At 37.2% G+C, this 6,164-nt stretch overlaps 1 protein-coding gene across 1 annotated transcript in view; it reads right to left on the bottom strand.

The window, feature by feature from the left end:
- Positions 1–6,164, bottom strand: part of LOC115244154 (neuroligin-1-like) — a 181,355-nt gene that overhangs the window by 10,095 nt on the left and 165,096 nt on the right. The gene's annotated exons all lie outside the window — the stretch shown is intronic.

Genomic DNA, 6,164 nt, shown 5'->3' with positions numbered 1-6,164 from the left:
AAAAAAACTTGTAGAAAAACCATTTCCATCTCTTATTGTTAGACGTGGGAATGTCCAAGAAAAAATAAATGTGATTATATATTAATTGTGGATGTATTATATATTAATTATGTAATTATATATATATATATAAGATTATATATACAATTAAATATGAAATTTGGCGCGATATGATCTTATCTTTATATAATCATGTTCGACTAGATCTGTTTTCATATATAACCAGATTATATAAAGATAAGATCATATCGCTCCAAATTTCGAATATTATATATAATTATATAAAATTAGATATGTTATCAGATTTTTTAAAGCTAATTATGTATTTTCACCTGACCATATTGTATCATTTTTTTCTCGGGCGATTACATCTCGCGACATAGCCAAACGAGAAAAATTGCTATTTGGTCGCATCTTGAAAGCAATTATGTCAAAAGGATCGATAAATCTCGTTTGCCGCGCGCCGACTTTTTAATTGCACCTTTGAGCGAGATTGGGAAAGGTTCGTTTATTGAAATGACCACACATTCTGCGACTCATGCTGAAAATTACAAATTTCTATTAACGAACCGGCATTGCGTCTTCGTCGGAAGAGAAAAATGTACTCTGAGAGAGAAAAAGAGAGACCTAATTTCACAAAGAGAAAGAGAGAGAGAGAGAGAGAGAGAGAGGCGAAAATGAGAATTATTCGATTGGACACCTCCAATTGCATTAAAAATTAAATGCGCGTCATGAGACTGCCGATAACAATCGGCGTTTATCGAAACTTCCCATAAAATCCCGAGGGATGATGGCGATGACACGGAATGAAATATTAATTTAACTTCATGAGTCTGCGAATTTTGTTCCGATTGACGTAATATCGTAATTGATTTTTGTGAATAAAAATACGAATAAAGACGAAAATATCGACGCATCGCGAGTCTATACAGCCAAAAATCTATAAAATAATACGTGAATTCGAATGGGCACGAGAAAGAAAGAGAAAGAAAAAAAGAAAGAAAGAGAGAGAGAGAGAGAGAGAGAGAGAGTTGCAAAAATTTTGTATGTACGAGCACATCCGTCCCGGTTCATGGCCCAGCTTGTTATTTTACGATCGCGGCGTTCATTTTCGTATTCCCCGGGACGAGAGCTATCACGTAGTTGGAAATAAATTCCCATTACGGGTACACGCGGTTGGAGGAGTTTAGCGAGATCGCAAGAAAATGGAAATACACGGGCGCGTGTGTTTTCGACGAGAGCGACGCCGTGAAAAGATTCGCGTGCGAGGATGGTGTTACATGTAGGTACGAGAATCGTTTCTCTCTTTGACTCGGGTCCTCCTTTTACCGTTCCTCCTCTCATCATTTCACAAACGAAATCAGTTCCGTCCGCGGATTTACGGAAAATTTATCTCGCACTTACCGATACGCATGTAGTACACACGTTATAGTCGCGACGCTTCCGGCGATGCATAATATATCTGGATGCATCGGCATAGCTGTTTGTGAATCAAAGGCCCAGTCTATTTTAGCACAGAATACTTTAACCGCACTGGAATCGATGCAATTTCGAGAGCCGTATGACCAAAATTTGTAAAATTTAAATATTAAATTTGATCGACTTAAACACGCATTGATTCGGAACTTTTAAATTTTGCGATCGTCTGTCTCTATGAGAATAATTATGTTTCTTTATGAATATTAATGCAAGCGCGCTAACCTTTGAAAGGAGTTGCATTTCGTTACTTCAATGATGTTAGCGTGTCCGCACTAATTTAGAATAATTAAATGTCACGCATCCGCATAAGAGCTATCTTTACATTTAAAAAAATTATACAGTAATTGTTTGGTGCGCTACGTATTTTAATGCAATGAAAATAACTAGAGAAGTCTGATTGTAGATTTATCTTGTTATATAATATTTTACACGCGTATTAAAAATTTTTATTTACCATACCGTAATAAAAAAATAAATTGTAAATTTATTCTCTTAACCCTTTGAAGACGGCAGACGTATATATAAGTTTTGAGGTTTTTTTTTTCTTCAAAAACAGCAAATATATTGTATATAAGTTTTTAACTTTAATCTATAGATGTTGTATTTTTTCATGTTTTTCACTCATTTTTCTTTTAAAATTTGGAGTTTTCTGAAAATGGAATCAATGTGGTGGCTTCATAGTTCAATTAAGATATAAAAATATATATATATATACAGTGTAATGTTGGTTTCTGTATAATTGATCGCTTCAAGGAATATCATACTTGAGCTCATTTTTGATCAAAACTACATTTGTTTTCATTAAATAAATAATTTTTATAAATTTTGTAAAAGTTAGATACATGCGCGCGTGTCAAAAAAATAAATTGTCCCCTCCAAGAGTTAATTTAGAAATCAACGTCGAAAATCAATTTATGTCACGTTTCTATCGGATCACCTCGCGTTTCAATCGAGTGTGCTATTCGGTTCGAGTAATGGTCGCGCAATAATCTTATCTGCACGATGGGATGAGACTTATGGCCGGATTATTGCCTCTGTCTGCTCCTTTCGGACGCGCTTGGTGAGACGAGATCGGGGGTAGAAACGATTCGTGGGCGGACTGCATAACGGTGTCCCTCCCTCCTCCAGTAAATTATTATAATCTCCCGACGAATAGAACGAATTTTATTTCGAAATCAGTCGCCCGCAGACGTGATCGTAATTCTCATTATTTGCGGGACGCGGAAAAACTTTTTCGTACCGAACTCTGCGAGCACGATCGCGCAGAAATTTACCTCGGAGAGAACTAGATCTGTCAAAAATAATAGGCTTTAGGTAGACCACGCAAAAATTTATGAAAAAATTTGTTTTAAATTGGCCGAAAAATTAGTCGTACAAAAATTAAGATCCAATACACGCGCTGTACATGTAGTTTGTTTGAATGAAAAAACATAATATGCGTTACAATTATTTCTCTCTCTCTCTCTCTCTCCCTCTTTCTTTCTCTCTCGTTTCTTTTAAAATATTTTGTGCTTTTTTAAGAGTAGCAAGAACGATGCGCCGAGATTTCCCGAAAGATCTCCGGGACAAGCTGAGGAGTTTCCGAGGGCAAGGGTGAAATCGTCCGTTTTCTTTTTTGCCCCTTCAATAGGAGAGGAGCGAGCGACGGAATAACGAGACGGGAAGCTATTCCGAAATCTCTCTCCCAGATACAAAGTGAAATTGATGGCCCGTATTTACCGGCGCACGTGTAGATGGGGGGATGTTAGCGGATAGCGCGATACGCCGTCGATCTCATCTGCGATGCACCCTAAACGAGAGAGAGAGAGAAACGGCGCTAATAAAAAAAGGTTTATTAGATGTATATGCTCGATATATCTCTGTAACATGTGTTTTTGACCCTTTGAGGGCGGTTACTTTTTTTTTTTTTTAATCAAAAGCTTTTACAAAATTTATAAAAAAGTATTTATTTAACGAAAACAAACGTAATTTTAATTAAAAATGAGTTAAAGTATAATATTCCATGAAGAAATCAGTCATCACACAGAAACCAACATCACGCTCTACACATTCATACCTTGATTCTGATCTTTTCTCTTCTTTTCTCACTGACTGGCTAGAAACGACACATCTTCTTTGTTTACTTTTTTTACCAGTCTCATATTGAATAAGAAAAGAGAAATGCCCATCAATAAGTCTCTTCGGATATTCTCTTGCATTTGTTTTTCTTCCGGTTTCAATTGATTTCGCATGTTGATTGATGATTTCTTTGATCAATTGAACTCTAAAGTTACCAAATTGATTCGATTTTTGGAAAATTTCAAATTTTAAGAGAAAAATGCACGCATTTCCCTCTTAAAACATGAAAAAATGCCACATCTATCAATTAAAGTTAAAAGCATATATATATATATATTTGCCGTTTTTGAAAAAAACCTTAAAATGTATATATATATATATATATGTCCTCGAAGGATTAACAAACGTACAAATATAGACGCGTTACACATGTTACGTGCCTGTTTGAAGATGGTATACAATATTGCATATTGCTTTACTGATTTATTATTTCCGTTTTACATTTTGCGCGCGACTGTACACTCGACAATTTGCATACGTTCATTCGTTTCCGCGACAATTGCTATCCTAAAGGGATTGTTTACATTTCTCACGAGCGCGATATTCATTAGGTATCATCTCGCGTATAGAGACGATAACAAGCAAAATAAATTTGGTTACGTGATAAATTACGGGCGCAACAATGTGAGTGAAGGACAGACGTGCCGCTAAAGCTAAAGCGAAGCGAATTAATAACACGATTCCGCATATTCGCACGCGTACGCGTTTAATTGTGATAGCAGTGGATAGAAGTTTCGCATTAATTAGCGGTGAAAATTACGATGCAAATTTTTCGCGTCGGGATAATATCGCAGTAAAACGTGAAGAATGCTCAATACGCTAGTATATTCAATACAAATTGGTGTTACGTCTGACGCGTTAGAATTTTTACTGAATCAAGCGGAGCTGAATGAAGCCGCGAGTGTTGGGAAAATAATTATACAATCCTTATCATTAGCTGAATATCGGACTGAGAGGAAAACATTATACCGTTTGTTGCAAACATTTCAGAGATGATTTAAACAGGACGATAAATTACGTAAATTTAGAGGTGTAATAAATTATGTGCGCGCGACAAAGGAAGTCGAGCGGAAAAATGGCGAAGATACGGAGGATTTACGTCAGCGTGCGCACACACGGTCCGAGCGACCAATAACGGTCGTACGGAAGCTTTTGCTGGCGACAGCGTGTCCCTCAATGAATTATGGGGCACACATAAATGTAAAAAAAATTTATTAAGCTTCAAAGTCTCGGAAAACGGCTGTTTCGCCGGCGGATCTCTCCGTGAAAGCAGCTGAAAACAGACGAGAAGATTTGTCGCCTCCGCGTAACGTAAAGACGATGAACGTAAGATCACGACCGCGTACGACCGTAAAGTTAAATTTAGTCAAGCGAATTGCCGATTAGAATCTAAAGAGAGAGATTTATTATAGAGAACGAAGCCGTAAAGAGCGATATTTTCCCGCGCGTTTATAACAGAGTGTCGCGATAAAGAAAAAAGAAAAAGATATGGATCGGCACTTCTCGGACGAGGAAATATTTCCGAGATTGAAATTCCGGCGATGACGAAGAAAGGTTTCCGGATACAAAGGCAAATTGACGAACGCGTGGAGGCGAGAGCGTGCATTAATGCATTTGCAATGCCAATCGGCCCGACGACAAACGCGGAAAGAAAATTCCTGGCGATGGGATATCATGTAGATGAAGTTTCGCGGTGAATTATTTTATGCGCCGTGTGGGGAAAAATTTGTAAAGCGGTTTCAACGTATGCGCTTCAGCTACGAAACATGGGAAAATTCGTAACAGCCGCGCGGTAACTTTATTAAAATGCGCACCTATAAATAATTTTTTTCTCGCATCTCTCACTCTCTTCGACAAAATAAAAGCGCAATTAACGCGGTTTTTCGAAAAGCTTGCATAAATAATTGAGAAACATTTCCATTTGCCATTAGCATATATAATAAATTATATCCGAGTATGTTTAACGTACAAGAATTACACTGTAAAAAATTTTCTACAAATTTGGACACATTTTTGTCTGAATTTTCAAATCTGGGTGTCTGAAAGAAATTTCAGACAATCTATCTTAATCATTAGAATCGTTTTTCTGAAAGTTCAGAAGAGTCCGAAAATGTGTGAAAATTTAGACAGTGTATCTGCAAAAAAACTGCGGACACTTTGTGCGAAGTTTCAATTAGTATTTTTTACAGTGTACGTTTCTCCAATGCCGAAAGAAGACGGCATAATTTTGATAAGGATGATATATGAATCAGATTGATTTAGATATCTCCATAAATTTGGCATGCAATTAGGTATACAAAATTCAATATTCAATAAACTCTGTTTTGTAAGGAGAAAGAGAGGGAGGGGGAGGGGAGAATTAATAATGTATACTCCAAACGGTCCATATATCCTTGTTAATATATTCCGTGTGCGATAATAAATGAACGTGCATCTCGGGCGCGACGTGGGCGCGATCCTAAGGATAATCGATCGCAAGATATTCAACGGCGATCGGTGTTCGTGCTGCCTGGGCACGAGACGCGAGCAACAATATGCAAAACGATTCTGCTTATACATCACGGGGG

This window comes from Formica exsecta, unplaced genomic scaffold, assembly GCF_003651465.1.
Source record: "Formica exsecta isolate Colony F162 unplaced genomic scaffold, ASM365146v1 scaffold80, whole genome shotgun sequence".
NCBI lineage: Eukaryota > Metazoa > Arthropoda > Insecta > Hymenoptera > Formicidae > Formica > Formica exsecta.
Note: the sequence above shows the minus strand (reverse complement) of the source record. Positions and strands in the feature narration are given on the sequence as shown.